Below are 25,609 nucleotides of genomic sequence, written 5' to 3'. Positions count from 1 at the left end.
ATTTTGAAGTGGAAGGGGGAAAAAAGCAAGGGGATAAAAAAGAACCAAAAGATTTTAACAGCTCTAAAGGTAAAAGAACTGATCATCAAACCATCTCTAAATGCAGAAGGCTGATCATAGAACTCTTTAGTGCAACAAATAATTTGTACATATTGCATTGCCAAATGGATGCATTTTGCTTCTTGTCTCAGTGCTTGCATATGTATGTGGAAGGCAGGGGTTGCCATAGCAAGTTTATATTTTAACTGGATGGAAGACTAAAGAGGCAAGTGAAGCCCTTGGGTCATTTGTGGCTCACAATAGCATTTTGGCCCACATTTGGAGGCTAAAGTAATTTATTTATTCTTCTTTAAAGCAGGACATTCTGAGATTTTATTATTTCTCAAATTTATTTAAACAAAAATTTTCTGTGAACTTAGTGCTCATGAAAGGTGCCAATTCCATAGACCGGTGTGCTCTATTCAATCAGTGCATAGGTACAGAATGGGAAGCAGCAGTGCAAATTTACCGTAGACTCTCCTCTGTAAATATGCCTCTCACCTCTAATGGCTGTATTTAGTATTTAGTCTCCATGGATCACTTCATCCTTGGCCTATCTACTGAGGCTACCATTGTGAGGGTGGTGTTTTGTGCTGTAGACATCTGTCTGCCAGAAACTGGACTGAGACTACCAAAACAGACACCAGCAGCAACTTAGTCAGCTGGCATAAATCAGGGTAGCTCCATTGACTGACTTCTGGTCTAGATGATTTGAAAGAATGACCCAAAAGGAGAAAGCTCATAATTACCAAACCCTCTCTTGGTGTTCAGCCTCTGACTGTATTTTAAATTCATATCATTTAATAAAATCAATGTCCTGCCCATCTTAAACCTTTTGGAGTCTGAGCAGAGTTCTGAGATGGATGGAATGTATTAACTGAAGATCAAAAGGATGTTACCATAAGGTCTTCCAAAGTTTCAGGTGGACCATCACTTGTATTTAGTATTAAATATGGAATGATTTAATAGTCCCAAAAATGTGTAATAAAAACTGCCTTAACTCCTTTGTTCTTAAATACATCACTTTTTTGTTCTTTTTGTCTTTTTTTATAGAGGGGGTTTTTCAGTAAAATATAAATTAATAGCAAATACACATCACGGCTAGGGATTGGTGAATTAGTTTTAAGTGTGTGTGTGGGGGGAAAAGAATAAAATTTTAGTCTAGGTTCTTGAATCAGGCCAAATCTGGACCCTTTAAAAGGTTTGAAACAGTGATTTTATTTATCTTTTTCTTTAACACTTGCACCTCTCCTCTTGTCTATCTCTGGATAGGAAGCAGAAAGACCAACTTTACACGTTTCTCCAAAACTTGTGAGAAACGTCACAAGAAAGATTATTTTCATGAAATTTCTAAACCAGTTTCCAGAGAAAAATTTCTAAATAACCTCTCAAATTTTTGAATGGTCCTTCATATAGACATGGACTCCAGCTGCAAAATTTGGATCTGAATCCATGTTTCCAATAGCCACAAGTTTGGGGTGAGTGCTTGAGATCCGTGGCATTGATTTGGGATCATCTCTAATCTGAGCCAAACCAAGCCTTTAAGGCCAAGTTCTCTCGTGGTATATATAGGTGAAATGTTAATGAAGTCATCAAGCTGAATCCATTTACTTCAGCAGAAAACTTGTTTCACTGTGTCTTACTCATCACAGCATTATTATGAGATGAGGTCAGTTTGATCTTGGAACTTTGTGTACAGCCCCATGAGTCAGACTTTGCCCAAGTAGAGAGCAAAAAGATGTTCTGTGAAACACAACCAAGTATTCTTCCCATGGGGGAGGAGGGGGAAAGCCCTTCCTATTTTTTGCTGGGCAAATTATGAGACTCATATGGACATATAGTTGAACTTCTTTTTGAAGGAGATCAACCTGGCTTCTAATAGTCCCTCTGATGGAACAAAGATAGCATAGACTCATAGAAGATTAGGGTTAGAAGAGACCTCAGGAGGTCATCTAGTCCAACCCTCTGCTCAAAGCAGGACCAACCCCAACTAAATCATCCCAGCCAGGGCTTTGTCAAGCCAGGTCTTAAAAACCTGAAAAAGCATAAAAACCTGCAAAAACTATGCAAAAGCATATTCCTTTGTGCTGTTGCCAAATGGAGATTCATCATAATTAAAGGACCAAATTGCCAAAAAACAAATACCTTAATATCTGCTGATGGATTTCCTTCTCTACTGTGAAAATTCTCTGTTTACATTTCAAATGAGGGTAAAAATAAGATTATATTTTTAAAAGGCCTGAGGCCTATGATTAAGTGTGATAGGAGAGTTCTGAATTGTCTCCTGCAAAGCACACCGGAAAGAGACTAATTTCTCAGTGTGTTGACATTATTTGAATTCCTATCTTTCAGAAATATAGCCAAAGCTGAAGCTCTAGCCTCCAGAAAGTAAACAATTGTTTAATAATGTGATGGATAAATGCATCCAGAAGTGTCACAAAATAAATCTGAGATGAATTAAACAAAACTGACTTTCTTTCTTATGTCAGATGCCTCTAATTTTGGCTGTTTGGGGGTAACAAAGGGAAGAAAGAAAACACTGATGGAAATGTCTGAGCTGCAACAAAGAAAAGGAGCACGTGGTGTCCAAAATTGCAACAATTACAACAATGTACAACACATGGGCTAGGACCTGAAGCTGCTCCCTACACAGAACTCCCATTGACTTCAATCAGAAGCAGATCTCCTCTGCTTAATATATTTACAGTTCTGATGAGGAAATGTGCCGGATTGGAGGAATCTAGAAAATTTACTCATCCATCCTATACATGCTAACCATTTTAACCATTCCTAGACATGCATACAACTGTATCCTACAAAACATCTGTTCAAAGAACAGAATGTCAGGGCAGGTGAGTGACTTCCATCAACACCAGATGTGTGGAGCTAGGGCTCAAGGAAGCCATTAAAGCAATGGTAAACAGGATTCAGTACTGCTAGACACAGACTATTGGTAATCAAGTCTTATACAGGATGTGGATAGCTAATCTTAAATTAAAATGGAGTAACGTAATATATAGAAAACATATTCATTAAATAAGATGGAAGTCAATTTTGGGCTAAGGCAAAAGACTGGAATCAGGAGACTTGAATTCTGTTCCCAGCAACTCCATTAAGTTCCTGTGTGACCTTGGACAAGACACTGAAGCCAAAATTTTCAAAAGTGTCCACTAATTTTGGGTGCCCAGCATGAGATGCCAAAGACCTGTTTTTAATAGGTGAGCTCCCATTGACTCCATCTGGAGTGATGGGTGTTCAGCAACTCTGAAAACCAGGGATTGGCAATCTTTGGCACGCGGCCCATCAGGGAAATTCGCTGGCGGGCCGGGACAATTTGTTTACCTGCAGCATCTGCAGATTCGGCTGATCACAGCTCCCACGGGCCGTGATTTGCTGTTCCAGGCCAATGGGGGCTGAGGGAAACGGCAGCCAGCACATCCCTCGGCCCGCGCTTCTTCCCACAGCCCCCATTGGCCTGGAACAACGAATCACAGCCCGTGGGAGCTGTGATCAGCCGAATCTGCAGACGCTGCAGGTAAACAAACCGGCCCGGCCCGCCAGCGGATTTCCCTGATGGGCCGCGTACCAAAGGTTGCTGATCCCTGCTGAAAACTATGTGGTGGAGCAACCAAAATAAAGGTGCACCAAAGAAGCAGACATTTGAAAATGCAAACAGGGCCTTAACCCTTCTCTACCTCAGTTCTCCCATATGTAAAAGGGGGGAAATATTGTTTCCCTACCTCACAGGGAGATGAGAGGCCTAAGGCATTAATTCAGGGATGCATAGCCTTCTTCTGCGAAAGCAACTGTGCTATGTCCCCTGTTCCCATGCCCAAGTGTAGATGCTATCTTTCTTTCACTACAGGTTCTCTCTCTGTTATGTTTTTCTTTTCTCAGTCATTTTTCTCCCAAATTTGTGTTCTTTTGTTCTGGTGGCTCACCTTCCCTGTTCCCTTGGAGCAGAGCTACATGCTACTTGGGATGGAGGTGTTGGTGGCTCTGTAGTGGTGGATCACATATGATCTTCCAGCAGAACTGAATGCCATGAGAGCAGAGATGAGAAGGTGCCTACCTAAGCCCATAGCTATTTATGTATGAGCTGCCCATGTGATTCAGCAGACACTGGTAGTAGGAAAACAATTATCTTTGCGTGTGGCTGAGGTCTTTAGATCTTACTAGGAGACAGATGTTCAATTGCAGTCAAAAATATTTCAGAGATTAACTATGAAATTTGCCTATCTTTGTGGATAGTGCAGATTTTCTGGATCTCTCCCTGTGGACATCATAAGGTTGCCTACTTATATACCACTCTAACCTGACTCACTGCTCCAGACAGAAGCTTCATTTCTTTATAATACTAGATGTTGCTCTGATAGGAAAGTCACCTTTGCCTAGAAATGAGCCATCCAAAATGATGCTTTGTGGATGGAGTTTGAAAAGTTGCTATATGGGAACGTGGAAGCTAAAAGAGGGAATTAAAGGAATCTATCCCTTGGCATTGACCACAGTGACAAGATAGATTTGCCAAGTAAGCCTTTACTCCATGAGAGACACAAGAATACATTAGGTTGGTTTATTTAGTGACCCACAATTACCTGTTTCCATATGAATAATGTGATTTTTTTTAAAATGAGCTTTTTCCTTTCTCACCACTCTCCCCCAGTCTATTGTTTGTGTGCCTCTATCGTTCATGCCCCTTTAGGGCAATAGGCATGGTGCTGACTACCAAGGAGATAATACCTACTGCAGCCCCAGGGCACTGTTGGGTAATTTCATCAGCTTGAAAGCAGCCAGCTGGCTGGCACTTTTTCAGGCACTAAGTGATTCATGTTCCCCAACCATTGATGGTTCATCTGATGAACAGCCCCAGTGGACAGAATATTTCAGCCCCGACTCTAATTTAAAGGATAGGATTTACTCATCACAGGTACTTTGAAAACACCCACCTGTGTGACAGGAGTGATGAGATACGCTGAACTATATCGATGATGAGTAAGAGTTTGCCATTTCCAGCAACCCTCTCTCATTCCGAGACATCCTCTGGGAAAGAATGTCAAAAGCAAGGCAAAAAGAAAAGGAGTACTTGTGGCACCTTAGAGACTAACAAATTTATTTGAGCATAAGCTTTTGTGAGCTACAGCTCACTTCGTCGGATGCATTCAGTGAAAAAAAAGCTAGGCAGTTACCCCAATCAGTAGAGAAACTAAACACATCACAGCAATGTGCTTTGCTGTCTCATAGCACCTCCCCATAGCCAATCTCCAGGGGCTTTATAGACACTGAAGAACAAAGTCTCACAACAGCCTTGGAGGAAGTAATATCATCTCTGGGATGGGAGAAACTAGAGAGGAAAACCGAGGGGCAGAGAGTGACTTTCTCCAGATCTTATGGGGGTCTGTGGAAGAGCCTGAAACAGAATGCAGCTGCCCAACCTATCTGTGGTCTCTTGCATGTTTTCTTAGTGAATATAAGTATGGTTTGAGGGAGGATAAGGAAAGGGCTTGCTCCTCTGACAGGAAACTCCATGGAAGCAGGCCCTGGGGAGAGGGGAGCACTGAAGTTCTGAAGAAACCATGCCCAAATAAATCGTTTGGTCTTTAAGGTGCCACCAGACTCCTCATTGTTTTTGTGGATTCAGACTAACACGGCTACCCCTCCGATACTTGAAGTTCTGAAGGAATCCTTAGGAAGTCATTCTGCCAGCGGGGCAAGATATCAATCTGAAAACATTCAGCTCAACCCCAAATGCTCATTTTTGTACAATAATCTCAGGCAACCTAGCACCTAGCCTCTGCCACCCTGCGCTGGGTGTCATTTACTGAGCAGAGCATGCTTTGCACTATACAATACAAAGGGCTATCCAGCTATCTCTCTCTCTCTTTCTCTCCATTGTTTGTTTACTCAAAGCTCAAAAGCTTGTCCTTTCCACCGGCAGAAGTTCGTCCCATAAACGATATCACCTCACCCACCTTGTCTCTCTTATTTACTCGAAGGCAGACAGGGCTCATGACCTTTCAGGATATAACTTAAAGCCTTAATGCTCATCAGAGGGAATGATTTCACCTCCTGTTGAGATGTACTGTTGTTGGTTTCGGTATTTCTACCCCTATAAGTAGAAGAATACAAATCCCCTAGCCATTCTAAAACAAAGGCCTGGGGGCCAAGCCTTCCTGCGTTCTAACGGGCCCCCACGCTATCCCATTGGACAAGGCTCAGAACTTCCGTGCCTCAGTTTGCCCACCTGTAACCACGGCTCACCAGCCTCATGGGGTATTGTAAAGATTAATTAGGACAGCACTTGGAGGATGAAAAGCGTTGTGTTTTCTGTGTGGCTTGGAAGTTGCTCTGTGTATGGTCTGTTGCCTGAAACTGAACCGAAATAAGGAAATGCCTCCTTCCTTTCTCAGCTGGGAAATGGCTCCCATAAAATGCGGCTGCTCTACACAATTAACCAGTGCAGCCCATGTTGGCTCATATGCCTTGAAATTCCTTATTCAACTTGTTTTGAACTGGGTGGGGGAGGGGAAGAGATTTTAGCACCGGTTCCAGTCGTGAGAAAACCAGAGGGGTGTGTCGGTGTGGGGGGGGGGGAGGGGAAGGGGTGCATTATTGTAACAAAGAACTAGAACTCGGATCCATTTTGGCTAGCGACTTTCCCCCTCCCCCCAGTCAGCGACTTGAAGAAAGAACTAAAAAAAGGGGGGGGGGGAGGGGAGGGGAGGAGGGCTGCCTCCGCTGCAGCGGCGCGAGGCAAAGGGGGGTTACAGACCCGCTAATCAATCGTGTTGATCCAATTTCTGTGCGTCCAGATGCAGGGGAACGGGGTGGCGGGTCTGAAACGGCAGGCTGGGAAGAGCGGGGCTTTGTGGGGATCAATACCCAGTGGAATAGCTGACAAGGTCATGCTGTCTGAAAGGCCATGAAGACAGACTGGAAGTTCCTCTCATTATCTAGAGGTTTGTACTTTTAAAGGCGATGACTTAGTGTCTGCAAAATAAATAAATCTTGGCTTCGTTTAGTAGCCACGGTGGTTTCAGAACTTTTTCAGGAACTGGACAGTCTAGACGCTTTCCTCCTGCTTCTATAATGAGCGAGAAGTTTCACTTTTTTCTGTCACTTAATTAGCCAGTAACGCAGTGCTTTTGCCCTGTATTTCACTGGCAGCTCCCAGACAGGTAATTCATGTCTGACAGAACACTAGATCGCAGCTAGGGTCAGTCAGTCAGTGTAGCTGGACCGATTTATTGAGCGGAGGCTCTGAGCCACTAAGCGTAACTGTCCCCACCCCTCTAAACCCTAGCTAATTCCCGCCCCCCCAAAACCACCACCACATGGTCTCCAGTTGGCAAAGTGGGGGAGTCAAATTCCCACTGCCTGGGTGGCAGCGAGTATCTGCAGAGTTAGAAGCTTCCGAGAGAGTCAGAACGTTCCCTTTGGAGGAGGGAAGTGGTCTGGGTCCGGAGGAGCTTAATCCCCCTTAAGTTGTTGTTTCCTTGGAAAACGGAAGTGGCGCTCTAAAGCACGCTCTGCCCTTTTAGGACCATGAATATAAAATGTCCCTCAGCCAACGTGCAAAGCAACACTCTGAGCATAGCTCACTTCCACCAAGTTAATCAGGAAAGAAGGATTCCTGTGCCCCAGCGCACACACCCCTTTAACGATCTCCCTCGAGACTGGTCTGCCTAGACTATCGCTGCCATACTCAAACCTCTACTCTCGCCAGCACATCCCTTTTGTAATGTTCCTGTGGGGAATTAACGAATTCTCTACAGCTGGCTCAGCTCTGCTACTCTGCACTCAGGGCAGGCAGCTGTGTTCCTTCAGCTAACCTCAAGGAGAAAGAATTTGCCCTTTCCCTGCCAACCTACGGACCAGGTCAGTGTGTCCCATCACTTGGGCCATCACTTTTGTCCTAAAATACCAAGGTGAGACTTTCACTGTCTGTTTCCGTACATTGCTGGTTGACCTTATAATAATATCTTCATAGGCTTCCACTGAAAGGGTTGGGAAATCATGGGTGTGAAAAGTAGCTAAAACAGATAAATTGTAGCCCAGAGCAAACTATTGTTTTCACCAAATTATATTATTTAACATATAACTATTTGTAATTAATATGGTTAGCCCATCTGTAGCATCTGCAAAATGCGGTACTAAGATAAACCAGTTCATTAATCCACTTTCGGTGGCTGCCTGCAGTTGCAATTTGGAGTGTTATGAAGTGGTCAGAATGCAGGGACTGGGATCTGGACCTACTCTCCTCTGTTCTTAGCTCTGCCCCTGATTCAGTGTATAACTCTGGATGTGTATGGATCTATTTAATCCATCTGTAAAACAGGGATACCAACACTTAGGTGCTGGTCCAAGATGTTGCCAGAATTAGTTAATATTTCTTCAGTGCTTTGAGATCAAAAGCATAGTTGTGGTGGGTTTTTTTGTTTGATTGATTGGTTTGAGGTTTTTCTTTTGTTTGAAGAATTTAAGAATAAAAACATCTCTGAAACTGATTCAAAATTATGAACTTGCTGCCGAATAATTAAATAAACCTTTTTTCCCCCTCTGTAGGTCCATTGCTAAGCAAGCTTCCAAATCCAAATTTCAGCCTAATGTAATTTGAAAAAGTCAGACACCAAACTGCAATCATGGAACTCACTTCTGCCAGCCGTATTCACATTGTTTTCAACAGGTCTACTCACAGAGAGTTTGGTACTAGTTTACGTAAATGTAAGGGTGGTAGAATAAAAACCTTGTCTGAGCTATGGTGAAGCTGTAGGCACTGCTTTAAGATATATCTTTCTGGGGTTGTTTATCCTTGTGTGTTTTAAAGTCATCGTCGCAGAATATCAGTACTTATCCAAGGTGAAGTGCCAACATCATATTGACATTCAACAGGGTTTCCTTGCTTAGTTCTCAGAAGTCTGAATGAACTTCAGTAAAAATTATTCACCACCAGAGGGTTGAATTCACGTACAGGACTTGTATCGAGGATTTTGTCTGTGAAGCTTCTGTGATCTTACAACTGCGGAGTTGTTTTCTAATTTAGGAGAGGAGCCCAAATCTTTTTCCTGATTTATCATGGATAACACAAAATTGCAGGTTAAAGCTTAGATAGATGAACTAGGTGGATTAGGTAGATGGACAAGAACATTAGGTCTTCTGTTGCCAACATCTGTGATTATATAAAGGAACCGATTAGTCTAATGGTTAGAGCAGAAAGCCTGACTCAACAAAGCTATTCTCTGTTCTTCCATTGATTTTGTCTATGACCTTAAGCAAAATGTAAAATTCAAGTCATGTTTACTCTTCCATGGGTCTGAGACCCTCAGACAAAAAGTGTCACATGGGTACAAAGTGTTATTAATGATTATTATTACTGATTGATTTGTGTTGTACAGCATGTCTGCCAGCATTCTCCTAACAAGCACTGGCAGGCTTTAGGTACTGATGGTTTCTTGCTACTAGTAAACCTCCCCTGTGGATGGATTCTGGGGATCAGCCAGCTGATATCGCTTCGTACTCCTTTTACTTTAAATGATGCCCCATGTGTCCAGACATGTGCAAGCGGGCATCATACCATCCCTCCACTGGACCTGCATTGCCTCAAGCTGTTTGTGTCCTGCAGACAGCTACTAGCCTTGGTCTTTCAGCACTGTAGGAAAAGGAAGGGGGAGGAGAAAAGCCACGATGCCATTGGTACTTGGTATCGAGGAGCTTAATTGTTTTCTGAGCTTGGCAGCCAATGCTGACACAATACTGCTCAGGAAGTTCTTTCTTTGGGTACATCTATGCTAGTAATTGTACATGTGTCCAACCCCCATATTGTCCACTTCTAAACCCAGAAACAGCTGGCTGAAAGTGACTAGGAGGTGAGCAAGCAAGCACACCTGCGGGATGTGGGTAAGGACATGCCTCAGGCTCTGGCGCAACTCTGTACTCATGCCGGTTTGCAGCGTGGATGGGGGTAAGAGGCATGTGCCAGGTCTCAAGTTTCAATAGTCCTCCACCCTCAGTCCCATAACATAGTGAATCCTTTTCTTCCGGACCCTTCCCCAGTCTACATAGGTCCCTGTCCCCCTGTCTTCATTAGCGGTAGCGAGCTGTATGGACCACATCAGAACAGCTTTCCACGGCATTCTTTTGATCAATACAGCTGGTAATCATGGCTCCTGCTCCAAGAGCAGCTGCCTGGCCTGCCAACTAAACCCAGCTGCTGATCAATGTGTGTTCAGCACATACCATCCTCCTTGACTACTTCTGGAGCAGCAGGAACATTTACCTCTACTAGGAAATTTCCTGGAGGCTGGATTGGATGGACATTAAGTAGACTCCAGCTCCATGCCAGGAACGTCTAAAGCACTTAAGGCTCCTCTACAGGAGGACAAAAGCCTTGAACAGTCGCTCTGGGAGAGCTTGTCGTACATGCCCCTTCTACAATGGGCTGGACTGGGTGCTGTCATGGGCTCCCAGTACAGAGTCTGAAGTGACCCCCTCCTCAAGCCAGCCTGCCTCATTGTTTGACAGGATGTTGTGGAAGGCCAGAGCAAGAAGGAAGTCCCAGAAGATGGAGAGCATGTAATTTTGCATCTCTACCTGAAGGAACTGGTTGAGGAGGACGCCAAGCCACTGCAGGAAGCAGACCTCAAGGCTGGTAAGTTACAATGGAACCCCGCCCTCCCTATCAATATCTCCTCTTGCTTTGGTGTGACATTCTTGATTTTAAGCCCAGGCCCCACTCCACTCCACCCTGAAACCTTGACTCCAAACAAGACATGGCTACAAATCAATGACTTTATTGATTTCTGATGAACCACTATTATGCATTTGGCTGAATCTAGGCTCAAAAACAGATGAAAAACAACAAAAAAAATCATTGTGCCCTTGTCTGTGCATTTCTCGGCCAACACACAGGCAGTGATGATACCGGCTTCTCGCAGACCAGCGGAAGTGAGGGGGAGGGTTGGAAAGGTACCAGCTGGGGATAGGACAAACATTTATCATTGTTTGTCTAAAGTTAGTAACAGCTGTCTTGTGTCCCTTGGAAAATTGCAATTACGATGCTTCTGCCCCTCTCTCCCTCCTGTCTTACCATCCCCTTACCAATGGGAGCTGTGTGGAATCGGGGGATAGAGAGAGGAAGGTAACACCTTTGTTATCTGAGGAAGTTTGTCACAGCAGTCCTTTCTCCCTTGGAAGATCACAGAATGTTTACCCTTTCTGTCCCTGGTGTCTGGCCTCTCTCGGGGCTGAGTCCTGCTGCACAAGCCAAGGGAAATAGGGGTGGGAGAAGGATCTGATATGGCAACTAGATACACACAGTGTGGTGCCCCTTTTCAGTGGAGAGGTGAGGGGCTTGTGGTGCTGATCTGAAACATTGGGGAACCAAATAAATATGTGGTATGCCCCTGTCTATTCCACCACTGTTGGGCACGATTTTCTGGTGATGCTGAGACCAGGGAATGGGGGTGGGTTGCAGTTCGCATCTCCCTTTGCATGGAAGCTCATATGCTAACTGAGAATATAGTCAATTCCCAGTTGAATTGCCTCCCAGTGCAAATTTCAACAAATTTCTGGTGTAGCAGAAAATCCAGCTGGGTCTTGATGTTCAATGGCAGTGCAAATCTGCTTGATCCACCTTTATAGTTGACCAAACCCCTCCATTCAGCAATATATAGTGGACAACTATTAGCAGAAAGGTTTCAGAGTAACAGCCGTGTTAGTCTGTCTTCGCAAAAAGAAAAGGAGTACTTGTGGCACCTTAGAGACTAACCAATTTATTTGAGCATGAGCTTTCGTGAGCTACAGCTCACTTCATCGGATGCATACCGTGGAAACTGCAGAAGACATTATATACACACACAGACCATGAAACAATACCTCCTCCCACCCCACTGTCCTGCTGGTAATAGCTTATCTAAAGTGATCATCAAGTTGGGCCATTTCCAGCACAAATCCAGGTTTTCTCACCCTCCGCCCCCCCCCACCCCAAACTCACTCTCCTGCTGGTAATAGCCCATCCAAAGTGACCACTCTCTTCACAATGTCTATGGGCCATTTCCTGCACAAATCCAGGTTCTCTCACCCCCTCACCCCCCTCCAAAAACCACACACACAAACTCACTCTCCTGCTGGTAATAGCTTATCCAAAGTGACCACTCTCCCTACAATGTGCATGATAATCAAGGTGGGCCATTTCCAGCACAAATCCAGGTTTTCTCACCCCCCCCACCCCCATACACACACAAACTCACTCTCCTGCTGGTAATAGCTCATCCAAAGTGACCACTCTCCCTACAATGTGCATGGTAATCAAGGTGGGCCATTTCCAGCACAAATCCAGGCTTTCTCACCCCCCCCCCCCCAAAACACTCACACACACACACAAACTCACTCTCCTGCTGGCAATAGCTCATCCAAACTGACCACTCTCCAAGTTTAAATCCAAGTTTAACCAGAACGTCTGGGGGGGAGGGGTAGGAAAAAACAAGGGGAAATAGGCTACCTTGCATAATGACTTAGCCACTCCCAGTCTCTATTTAAGCCTAAATTAATAGTATCCAATTTGCAAATGAATTCCAATTCAGCAGTTTCTCGCTGGAGTCTGGATTTGAAGTTTTTTTGTTGTAAGATAGCGACCTTCATGTCTGTGACTGCGTGACCAGAGAGATTGAAGTGTTCTCCGACTGGTTTATGAATGTTATAATTCTTGACATCTGATTTGTGTCCATTTATTCTTTTATGTAGAGACTGTCCAGTTTGACCAATGTAAATGGCAGAGGGGCATTGCTGGCACATGATGGCATATATCACATTGGTGGATGTGCAGGTGAACGAGCCTCTGATAGTGTGGCTGATGTTATTAGGCCCTGTGATGGTGTCCCCTGAATAGATATGTGGGCATAGTTGGCAACAGGCTTTGTTGCAAGGATAGGTTCCTGGGTTAGTGGTTCTGTTGTGTGGTATGTGGTTGTTGGTGAGTATTTGCTTCAGGTTGCGGGGCTGTCTGTAGGCAAGGACTGGGCTGTCTCCCAAGATTTGTGAGAGTGTTGGGTCATCCTTCAGGATAGGTTGTAGATCCTTAATAATGCGTTGGAGGGGTTTTAGTTGGGGGCTGAAGGTGACGGCTAGTGGCGTTCTGTTATTTTCTTTGTTAGGCCTGTCCTGTAGTAGGTGACTTCTGGGAACTCTTCTGGCTCTGTCAATCTGTTTCTTCACTTCCGCAGGTGGGTATTGTAGTTGTAAGAAAGCTTGATAGAGATCTTGTAGGTGTTTGTCTCTGTCTGAGGGGTTGGAGCAAATGCGGTTGTATCACAGAGCTTGGCTGTAGACGATGGATCGTGTGGTGTGGTCAGGGTGAAAGCTGGAGGCATGTAGGTAGGAATAGCAGTCAGTAGGTTTCCGGTATAGGGTGGTGTTTATGTGACCATTGTTTATTAGCACTGTAGTGTCCAGGAAGTGGATCTCTTGTGTGGACTGGACCAGGCTGAGATTGATGGTGGGATGGAAATTGTTGAAATCATGGTGGAATTCCTCAAGGGCTTCTTTTCCATGGGTCCAGATGATGAAGATGTCATCAATATAGCGCAAGTAGAGTAGGGGCTTTAGGAGACGAGAGCTGAGGAAGCGTTGTTCTAAATCAGCCATAAAAATGTTGGCATACTGTGGGGCCATGCGGGTACCCATAGCAGTGCCGCTGATCTGAAGGTATACATTGTCCCCAAATGTAAAATAGTTATGGGTAAGGACAAAGTCACAAAGTTCAGCCACCAGGTTAGCCGTGACATTATCGGGGATAGTGTTCTTGACGGTTTGTAGTCCATCTTTGTGTGGAATGTTGGTGTAGAGGGCTTCTACATCCATAGTGGCCAGGATGGTGTTATCAGGAAGATCGCCGATGGATTGAAGTTTCCTCAGAAAGTCAGTGGTGTCTCGAAGGTAGCTGGGAGTGCTGGTAGCGTAGGGCCTGAGGAGGGAGTCTACATAGCCAGACAATCCTGCTGTCAGGGTGCCAATGCCTGAGATGATGGGGCGCCCAGGATTTCCAGGTTTATGGATCTTGGGTAGTAGATAGAATATCCCAGGTCGGGGTTCCAGGGGTGTGTCTGTGGGGATTTGACCTTTTTCAGGAAGTTTCTTGAACAAATGCTGTAGTTGCTTTTGGTAACTGTCAGTGGGATCCAAGGGTAATGGCTTGTAGAAAGTAGTGTTGGAGAGCTGCCGAGCAGCCTCTTGTTCATATTCCGACCTATTCATGATTACAACAGCACCTCCTTTGTCAGCCTTTTTGATTATGATGTCAGAGTTGTTTCTGAGGCTGTGGATGGCATTGTGTTCCGCACGGCTGAGGTTATGGGGCAAGTGATGCTGCTTTTCCACAATTTCAGCCCGTGCACGTCAGCGGAAGCACTCTATGTAGAAGTCCAGTCTGCTGTTTCGACCTTCAGGAGGAGTCCACCTAGAATCCTTCTTTTTGTAGTGTTGGTAGGGAGGCCTCTGTGGATTAGTATGCTGTTCAGAGGTATTTTGGAAATATTCCTTGAGTGGAGACGTCGAAAATAGGATTCTAGGTCACCACAGAACTGTATCATGTTCGTGGGGGTGGAGGGGCAGAAGAAGAGGCCCCGAGATAGGACAGCTGCTTCTGCTGGGCTGAGAGTATAGTTGGATAGGTTAACAATATTGCTGGGTGGGTTGAGGGAACCATTGCTGTGGCCCCTTGTAGCATGTAGTAGTTTAGAAAGTTTAGTGTCCTTTTTCTTTTGTAGAGAAGCAAAGTGTGCGTTGTAAATGTCTTGTCTAGTTTTAGTAAAATCCAGCCACGAGGAAGTTTGTGTGGAAGGTTGGGTTTTTATGAGAGTATCCATTTTTGAGAGCTCATTCTTAATCTTTCCCTGTTTGCTGTAGAGGATGTTGATCAGGTGATTCCGCAGTTTCTTTGAGAGCGTGTGGCACAAGCTGTCAGCATAGTCTCTGTGGTATGTAGATTGTAATGGATTTTTTACCTTCAGTCCTTTTGGTACGATGTCCATCTGTTTGCATTTGGAAAGGAAGATGATGTCTGTCTGTATCTGTACAAGTAGATAGATTTCCACTCCATAGCAGAAAGATCGCTCTGGCACAGATTTCTAGCTCTTCTTCACAGGACTGAAAAGTCATCTCTCTTTCCATGCTGGTACCTTGAAAATTCCTATGTTCTCCCAAAATTGGCCAGTCTTTAAGGAAGAACAAACTGGTAACATAGCTCGTAGAAGGAACTGCCACCCTCCTTTGAGACAATATGAAAAAATTAAATTTTAGAAAACAGTAGCAGAGTTTCTTCTTCTTCCTCATGCGCCACGTTATCTGAGAACCAAGGATAATCTCATTCCTGGAATGCTGAGCAGTATCAATGCTGTGGCCATTGACAGCAAAGTTATGTTATGTGTGTGTGTGTGGAGGGGGGGTGGGTGGAATTTCTCAGCTTCTTATAAAGGAAACAAAATATAATGCGACCCTTGTCTTTGAACTGGCAGGATCTTTGGCTCCAGAGAGTGAAACCATTCTCCCAGGAGGGCAGAAGCCGCACCCCAGGGACAATAGAGACAGCCTGAGAAGGACTCTGGGAGAGCTGCTCATAGGGATGGACAGGAGGAACCAGGAGCAGTTTGAATTCCTTAGGGCCAGGGAGAAGCGGAGGAGACATTGGTGAACTGGTTCACGGAGCAGGAGGCATGCCATAGGGAATGGGAGCATTCCCAAATATAGGGGCTTATTGAACTGGTGGCCAAATGAGATTGGGGTCCACCTGCTGCCATGACCACTGTACCTGTCCATGAACCTCCATCTCTTCCTCCTTCAGCTTCTGCCCATGGTGCTGCTGAGTCAGAGGGGTCAACCCTCTCCCCCAACCCCCCACCAAACAAGAAGGAAAACGAGCTCAGTTCCACAGGGACCTTACCTTCCACTGGCACCCAAAACCCTGCGCTGGGGGACTGCCCTGCACATCCATGACAAGAACAATGAGCCTGTGGTAGCCCCTGAACCCCACCAAGTGCCTGCTTCCCTGAGCCCCATGCAAGAGATGTCCCTGGTTGTTCCCAAGAACAGTTTCTCCTTGTCATTCTCCCCCTTGCCAGGTGGAGGGCAAGGGGACTGATGCAGAGACATTAATATTCGCCCACTGTTCAGTCCCATTATGTTTTAAATATTGTTGGTTTGCATTTCTTTTCTACAATATTGTAATTATACATTCCATAGAGTATTTTTTATACTTCATTATAGTTTCTGTGACTTTGAACCCTCCTTCCTAATGATGATGAACAGATGTTTTCAGGTTCAGGATTGGGGCCCGCGATTCACAGCACATGGAATGAAATGGCGTAACTGTCTGGTGCCAGCATACTGCAAACACTTATTTTTCTGTTTCACCACCAGGTTCAGAAATACCAGGAGTCCCAAGGATACACGGGAGGGATGGGCAAAGTGAGATTAGTGATATGTGGCGACAGAAAGCATTACTAGTTCCCAACATAGGAGAAATCTACAGCGCAGGAAATCCATAGATAAATGTCTTTATGACTTAGTTCATAATTCAAGTAACCATAAAGGCATCTGCTTAGTTACTACCCGGTGATTAAACAGCTCTTCTTTCTCACTCAACACTGGCAAACTTTAACCAGTTTAACCTTAATAGGGATCCCTTCTCCATATCAACTGCTAATTGGGATTCCATGCTTCCAATAACAGACATTTGTGAACAAGTGTGAATCGTGAAAACAAAAGCATTGCACAATGACTGCATTGCAACTCGGTCACCACTCCCACAGCACAAACTCAACCCTAAAGTGTTAACCCAGTGGAGGTGCCCCATTATCATTATCTTTAATATGTGAATTGTCCAGGATCAAAATGGCTAATGGTTTTGGGCTACAGGGAAACAAACCCTCGCAAATCTGCGTAACCCCAGTGGGTACCAATGTTGCTTCCTGTGCTTTTCCAGGAGCAATGCAGATTAGCTATTTATATGGATAATGAGAACCACCACGGTTACCTTAGATAGTTTAAACAATTTAAATGCTCATCCAACTACTAAGGGGCTGGGATTAGATGGAAACTTCCTTAGGGACAGGTTATTCCAGAACTGTCCACTCTGATGGTTTTTGAACCTTCCTCTGAAGAATCTGGCCACTGTTTGAGACTAGCGACTGGACTAGTCTGATCCAGGAAGGCAATATCTATATAACTATGTTTCTATGTATCTGAACCAGCTGAGACCAGTGAACAAAAAACAATGGGAGTCTCTCAGCCTAAGACAATATCCATGGGAGCAAGACAATATCTACAAGCTGCAGAGTTCATTGTGGAATGCACAACCTCAGCTCCAATCAAAGTGAGACAAATGGGACCTAAGGAGCACTGTGCATGACCATTCATTTTCTCTTCTGAGTCTTTCATTTTTGCATTTTGCTCAACAGGGAGGTTTTTAGGGCGGCAAAGGAGGGGTTCAGACCAGTGGGCTGCAGCCTGGGGCTGAGGCAATAAGATTTCACGGAGACACCCAACAAACAGAAAACGAGTAAGAAATTGCAATGCCATTTCCAAGGCTGTTGGCCTAAGTTACTATTGCTCTTGTTGACATAGATTTATCTTGGTTGTTTAAGTCCTATGGGTAACTATGGTGTGATGGAGTGCACCATGTTCCCAGAGTGTCTAGACAGAATTTTCAAAAGGCTAAAAGAATTTCTCTCGCTGATGCTTCATTCGGTATTATGTGAAAGGGAACTGAAATCCATCCCCAGAGGGCTTAGGTGATATATCTAGGGGCAGTTTTGTTGCCCCACTGTTGCTCTCTTATCGTTACTCCTTCAGCTGTGTACGCAATACCACCAGCTGAGATCAGTAAATGCACTTGAGCTTATGCTTTGTTTTAACGGGCTGGGGGCTACTGGCAGAGTATTCTCACTGAGACCCCTCCACCTCTGGCTTTCCACCCTTATTCCAACAGACCCTAAGCACACTGCCTCCCAGTCTTTCAAAGAGTGGGGTGAGCTAACATGGGGGTAACTGAGTAAAGGGGAGGGAATATCTTCATCCTGATGATTCGAAAAAGTGAGATGAGTTCAGAACTTATTTGTGTAGAAGTTGGGGACGTTGTTTGGCGTTTTTTTTGGTGGGGTGGTGGTGGTGAGATTTGTTGTTGCTTGTGTTGTACATATGCCTAGAAGCAAGGATAAAAAAACCCAGCTATAATAAGCAGATTTGGGAATTTACCGAGTGGTGAACACTCGTCACCTGCTGCAGGTCTCAGCAAATCCCATACTATTGCTACGTGCCCAGAGTATTCCAATGGTAAGCATCCCTGGAAAAGATGAAGTTATACATATAATCCCTTTGCACAGCTATGGGACTGCATAAATAATAAATCATATGGATATAGGATTATAGACTCATTGTGTACATTATCTAGGCCTGAATAGTAAAATGCAAAAGCATGCCCCCCTCCAAAAAGCAGTGTTTGGATCCAGTGTTTTGTTTTGGCCCATTACCGAGACAAAAGCCAGATGTACAATGCAGATCTGGGTTCTGATTCCCATTTCTTCTCGCCAAGGTTCTGAGATGTTTGGATCCATCACTTGGCTGACACCCATCTCTATGATAAGGGCGAATATACAGAGAGACATCTGAGTTGAGGGATAAGGAAGGGATACTTTGCAGTGAATTCCACACACCATGCCTGCAAGAATATGACACCTATGGTCAGGATGCCTGAACATGAGACAAACATTTCAGAAACAAAACAAAAGAGTCTCTCCTTTATTGTATTACCTATTTTGTGTTCATGCTATATGACTGTGCTATAAGCTGATGGCGCTTATGGTCCCATGAAATCTATGCTAAACTTTGACAATAACTTAAAGAAACCAACCCAGAAGCAAACCAATAATCATAATACAAAGTTAGGAAAACCCCTTTTAAAACTTCTTAATTTCTCCCTCCTGCATCCGCTTAAGGAGTCCCAAGCACTGAGAAACCCTTCCCCCCACCTAAGTAATGTCCTAGGATGGTCAGAAAAAGTTTGATTTTTTAAAAGAAAGTTTTAATCACACCAACCCTTCCCTTTATTATTGAACTTTGTGAACTGGAATTGTTGAAATTTCTGCTTCCTCCTAGTAGGCACTGCAACCACAATGCTTCTTGCATGTGTTACAGTTGGTGGCACATTGAAATTGGCACCTGCTGTGCAAGATGTCACACATTATTAATTGCTTTTATATTATTTGTAGTACCGTAGCGCCCAGTATATCACTAGGAGCACCAGTCATGGACCGGGACCCTATTGTGGTAGACATTGTACAAACTCAGAACAAACAAGACAATCCCTGCTCAAAGAGCTTTCAACCTGAGTAATAGAGGAATCCTTCTATTAGAGTGAATTCCTCTAACTCAGAGCAGCTGGATACTCTGGTACTCAGAAATCCTTCCTTGACTGCTGTAGTCCATTTCTAATCCTCTCTAGGTGACATCTAACCTTCATTCAAAGCCTGAGACAATTAATTTTTGCATTGGAGCTAAACAGAGACTGGACTATCCCTTCCCAGTCCTGAGGAAGGCTGTGGGGAAGCAGTGCTCTGTACATCTGTGCAACCACTGATCCAGGCTGTGGCCTGGAATAGCCACACTGCCCCTCCATGCACAATATTCATAGGTATGGATCCAGTGACTCCAACCCCCAAATCTTCCTTTCTGCTTCACTTTCAGAGCTGGTGAAGAAACCATCTTCCCAGCATACCGCATATATGGAGGTGCCCTTGTCCCAGCACGGCCATTCTTCTGCTACCCTGCTCCAGGGAACCTATTGCACAGGGACAGGGAATGTGTGCAGTAACTGGTGCCCCTGTGATCTGTGCATTTGTGGGTCAAGAATCTGGTGGAGCTTGGATGACCTCTCCCAACCTGTGGAGCTAAACCCAAAGAGACCCATGGAGCTCTACAGGATAAGCAGAAAGAAGGGAACTGCCTCCTTCTGCACCCCTATAGCCAGAATCCACAGGCACTGGTTCCCCTCTGTTTGGAGACATATGAAGAGGCATTTGTGCCTGTGCAACTGACATCACCGGGAATGGGAGCAGGCCACTATACACACAGTTGGGACCAAATTCTGCCAGGATTGCGGATTCGCACTGGAGCTGGTAGAGTTGCAGGGGGTTATTAGTGGGGAGAGCGTTTGGCTCATTGAATATATTCTTATTGTGTGTGGTTCTATTTACCTAGCATTTGCATGGTTATAAAAGCAAAGCCAGCTATTCATCATTATCTTTCAGAAAACATTCCTTTAGTTCAAATGTACAGCTTTGGCTATTTTAGTTGTGTCGGGGTTGTAGTTATTCCAAAATCTGACTTTATAAAACCGTTCCACAAAACGAGGTAAACCAAAGACACTCTCAGTGTAGGCGTGGTTAGAATTCTGGAATGTTGCAGTACATTTTCTTACAGAGTCTTTTTTGTGTTTCCCCTGTCCCTTTCAGAATAGTATACTTGTGGGCTTTACAAATCTTAAAATACGTTTAAGATAATGTTAAAAAAAATCTATATTCCGGGTTTGAATTATACAAATTTGTTACAACTTTTGCTGGAATTAGTTCACATTAGGAAATAACAGTGTGGGTTGCTACAGATTGGGGCTCAAAATCAAATGAGCTATGCCTGTGAGGAAGGCTAAAAGGGTTTGGATCAAATATGCTTCCCTTTCTTACAAGTGCTGAAGTCCCAGGGAATGCAAATACTCTTTGGTTTAATTGTGAGTGTAACACGTTTAGGGAAAATAGCTATAGCTTCATGCTAAAGAATTAACATAATTATAAGGGCCCAATCTTGCAAGTTGCTACACATTGCCTGTGAAGTGCTGAGCACCTTCAACTCTCATTGCAGTCAATGGAGTTGAGGGTGCTCAGCAGGTTGCAGGATTAGACCTTCCATTGTCTTGTAGCTAATAAAATCCACAAAAATTAAAAAGAAGATAGAGCAGGATTCTGCAAAGCTAGCACCCCAATTCTAGGTCTTGCATGGAGTTTTATATCATTGGATCATGGCCAGTTTATGATTTGTTCAACTGGGCCCTGAGCTAAAGCCCACTGAAGCCAATGGACAGAATCTTAGTGACTTCACTGGCCTTTGAATCAGGCCCTTAGAAAGGAACTGACATGATGTCCTGTGAGATATGTTGCCAGCCTGGAGTCCAAGTCCAAGACATTATGGAAGGGTTGTCGAGGCTCATCCATCTCTCTGACCACTACCCCAGCTAGCAAGAGATGTCAAGAGTAACAAGAAGGGTTTCTTCAGGTATGTTGGCAACAAGAAGAAAGCCAAGGAAAGTGTGGGCCCCTTACTGAATGAGGGAGGCAACCTAGTGACAGAGGATGTGGAAAAAGCTAATGTATTCAATGCTTTTTTTGCCTCTGTCTTCACTAACAAGGTCAGCTCCCAGACTGCTGCGCTGGGCACCACAAAATGGGGAAGAGATGGCCAGCCCTCTGTGGAGATAGAGGTGGTTAGGGACTATTTAGAAAAGCTGGACGTGCACAAGTCCATGGGGCCGGAAGAGTTGCATCCGAGAGTGCTAAAGGAATTGGCGGCTGTGATTGCAGAGCCATTGGCCATTATCTTTGAAAACTCGTGGCGAATGGGGGAAGTCCCAGATGACTGGAAAAAGGCTAATGTAGTGCCAATCTTTAAAAAAGGGAAGAAGGAGGATCCTGGGAACTACAGGCCAGTCAGTCTCACCTCAGTCCCTGGAAAAATCATGGAGCAGGTCCTCAAAGAATCAATCCTGAAGCACTTGCATGAGAGGAAAGTGATCAGGAACAGCCAGCATGGATTCACCAAGGGAAGGTCATGCCTGACTAATCTAATCGCCTTTTATGATGAGATTACTGGTTCTGTGGATGAAGGGAAAGCAGTGGATGTATTGTTTCTTGACTTTAGCAAGCTTTTGACACTGTCTCCCACAGTATTCTTGTCAGCAAGTTAAGGAAGTATGGGCTGGATGAATGCACTATAAGGTGGGTAGAAAGCTGGCTAGATTGTCGGGCTCAACGGGTAGTGATCAATGGCTCCATGTCTAGTTGGCAGCCGGTATCAAGTGGAGTGCCCCAGGGGTCGGTCCTGGGGCCGGTTTTGTTCAATATCTTCATAAATGATCTGGAGGATGGTGTAGATTGCACTCTCAGCAAATTTGCGGATGATACTAAACTGGGAGGAGCGGTAGATACGCTGGAGGGGAGGGATAGGATACAGAAGGACCTAGACAAATTGGAGGATTGAGCCAAAAGAAATCTGATGAGGTTCAATAAGGATAAATGCAGGGTCCTGCACTTAGGACGGAAGAATCCAATGCACCACTACAGACTAGGGGCCGAATGGCTAGGCAGCAGTTCTGCGGAAAAGGACCTAGGGGTGACAGTGGATGAGAAGCTGGATATGAGTCAGCAGTGTGCCCTTGTTGCCAAGAAGACCAATGGCATTTTGGGATGTATAAGTAGAGGCATAGCGAGCAGATCGAGGGACGTGATCGTTCCCCTCTATTCGACATTGGTGAGGCCTCATCTGGAGTACTGTGTCCAGTTTTGGGCCCCACACTACAAGAAGGATGTGGATAAATTGGAGAGAGTCCACGAAGGGCAACAAAAATGATTAGGGGTCTAGAACACATGACTTATGAGGAGAGGCTGAGGGAGCTGGGATTGTTTAGTCTGCAGAAGAGAAGAATGAGGGGGGATTTGATAGCTGAAAGGGGGTTCCAAAGAAGATGGCTCTAGACTGTTCTCAATGGTAGCAGATGACAGAACAAGGAGTAATGGTCTCAAGTTGCAGTGGGGGAGGTTTAGATTGGATATTAGGAAAAACTTTTTCACTATGAGGGTGGTGAAACATTGGAATGCGTTACCTAGGGAGGTGGTAGAATCTCCTTCCTTAGAGGTTTTTAAGGTCAGGCTTGACAAAGCCCTGGCTGGGATGATTTAACTGGGAATTGGTCCTGCTTCGAGCAGGGGGTTGGACTAGATGACCTTCGTGGTCCCTTCCAACCCTGATATTCTATGATTCTATGATTCTATGCTACTCAGCCACATGAGCACTCATGACATTGCCAGGTCTGACCCTGGGCAGATCAGCAGTTACTACAGGGCTCTAGGAGTTAGAGTGAAGGAATCAGAGACACAGGTTATATTCTTGTCATCTTTCCAGTTGAGGGTCAAGGCCCAGGTGGGGACACACGTATTCTGAAGATGAATGTATGGCTGGCTGCACAAGTGGTGTCGATAGAAGAACTTCAGTTTTCTAGACCATTGGATGCTGTTCTGAGAAGAAAGTCTGCTGGGAAGAGGTGGGGTGAACATGACCAAGAAGGAGAAGAGCGTCTTCACACATTGACTCACCAATCTAGTGAGGAGAACTTTAAACTAGGGTTAAAGGGGGCAGGTGACAAAAGTTCTTTAAAACTTTAGGAGCAAGAGAAAGATGAAGGAAAGTATAGGTCCACTACATACCAGGGAAGGAGAGCTAATAACCAGTGATATCAAGAAAGCTGAGGTGTTTAATGCCTATTTTGCTTCAGTTTTCACTAAAAATTTAATGGTGACCTGATAGTCAACACAATATTAAAAAGGGGAAAGGAATGAACACCAAAATCAGGAAAGAACAGGTTCAAGAATATTTAGATAAGTTAAATATATTCAAGTCAGCATAGCCTGATGAACTTCAACTTAGGGTACTTAAGGAATTAGATGAAGCAGTCTCAGAACCATTAGCAATTACCTTAGAGAACTCCTGGTGGATAGTTGAGGTTCCAGAAGATTGGAGAAGGGAAAACATAGTACCTATCTTTAAAAAGGTGAACAAAGAGGACCTGGGAAATTATAGAACAGTCAGCCTAACTTCAATAGCTGGAAATATACTGGAACAAATTAATTAATTAATCTATTTGTAAGCACCTGAAGGATAACAGGGTTTAAGAAATAGCCAGCATGGATTTGTTAACAACAAGTCATGCCAAACCAACCTGATGTCCTTTGACAGAGTTACTGGCCTAGTGGATGGGGGGAAGCAGTAGGTGTGATATATTTTGACTTTAGTAAGGCTTTTGACACAGCCCCATGTGACATTTTCATAAGCAAACTAGAGAAAGGTAGTCTAGATCAGTGATTCTCACTCAGGGGTACCCAGGGAGGTTGTGGAATCCCCCTCACTGGAGGTTTTTAAAAACAGGTTGGACAACTCCCTGTCAGGGATGGTCTAAGTTTAGTTGGTCCTGCCACAATACAGGGGTGGAGGGTCGGGTTTTGATGACTTTGAGTCCCTTCCAGTCTTACAGTTCTACAATTTGATGGAAACTCTGATTCTACCTCTTCTCTCCTTTTAGCTGTCCTTAAACAATTGAAAAGATTACTCTTTAAATAGGCATTAATATCAAACACTTGTCTTTTCTTTTACTTTGCTTATACTGAATATTTAATACTCAACTCAAGGTTGTTAAGCTTATCTTTAACTATGTGTGTAGTCCCATTGATATCAGTGGGATTGCTCATTGTGCTTAAAGTTAGTCATGCTTTAAGTACCCTGCAGAAGAGAGGCCCTGAAATAGCTCCCTTATATGGAAAATCTAATATAGGTTAACAACAAATGTGATTTGCCTTGTGGGAGCCTTTGTCTCAGTTCCATAACTGAGGGCAAACCACAATGTAGTAATGGACAGATAATGCACTTAACTCAGTTTTTAAACAATATTTTATTGATTTAATAGAAAATCTCTATTCTGTGGATTTACTCTTTATAATGTCAGTCAATGAGTGTGTTAAAGGAAAAAGAAGGAAAGGAAAAAATATACTGTAGTCTGAATTTTAACCCTTTTTAGATGTATTTGTTTTAAAGGTCTGTTGTCTCAAATAGATGGTGTGAAACCAAACTAGCAGTGTTGCTTTGGCAGACCAATTGGAAACAGAGACAGAGAAGAAAGGCAAACAAGGACAGCCCAATTTGTGTCCCAGCTCAATATATTAGAGTAGGTCTATGCCCTGAATCTTTTCTCTGTTCATGCCAGCACTCCTTTGATGATTACTTTATCTGAGGAAGATAAGACATTGCGAATTTGATTATGGCATCACTCCATGTGGTTTGACAGGGCCTCAAGCACATTGGTAAATTGCTGTCTGAGCAGTTCCATTATTATTACATAGCACAGCTGAGAGTTAAGGGCTAAGCTGGAATAAATATAGAATTTTTTTTAAAAAAAGATAACAGTCACTCTTAGCCTTTAAAGAAATTACTCTTTTAAAGTTACAGTGTCGTCTCATTACTTGCAATGTCATTCAGTTAAACAGTAATAATTGCTGGACCGTGTATTACCTACAAGCTCAAAGCAATCTCAGCTTCACAAACCTGGAATGTCATTTTTGTCCACCTTTATAGAATTTAATCGGTACTTAAACTGTAAAGGACTGACAAGGAGAACGGTTGATGGTAGTTGCTTTGAGACCAATCATATAATTTTCAAGCTGAATTTTATGACTATGCAGTATTTTAACAAGGAGGACACTACAGGGAC

General features: G+C 44.1%; 1 long non-coding RNA gene across 1 annotated transcript; it reads left to right on the top strand.

Moving 5' to 3' along the window:
- Window positions 1–7,634: 7,634 nt before the first annotated feature.
- On the top strand, window positions 7,635–18,838 carry LOC311529632. The gene is made up of 3 exons (XR_014713849.1): window positions 7,635–7,964; window positions 10,558–10,684; window positions 15,546–18,838. It is a non-coding gene; the product is annotated as an uncharacterized lncRNA (long non-coding RNA).
- The last annotated feature ends 6,771 nt before the right edge of the window (window positions 18,839–25,609 follow it).

Source organism: Lepidochelys olivacea, assembly GCF_965140295.1.
Source record: "Lepidochelys olivacea isolate rLepOli2 genome assembly, chromosome: 13".
Classification (NCBI taxonomy): domain Eukaryota; kingdom Metazoa; phylum Chordata; order Testudines; family Cheloniidae; genus Lepidochelys; species Lepidochelys olivacea.
This window is presented reverse-complemented; position numbering and strand designations above follow the sequence as displayed.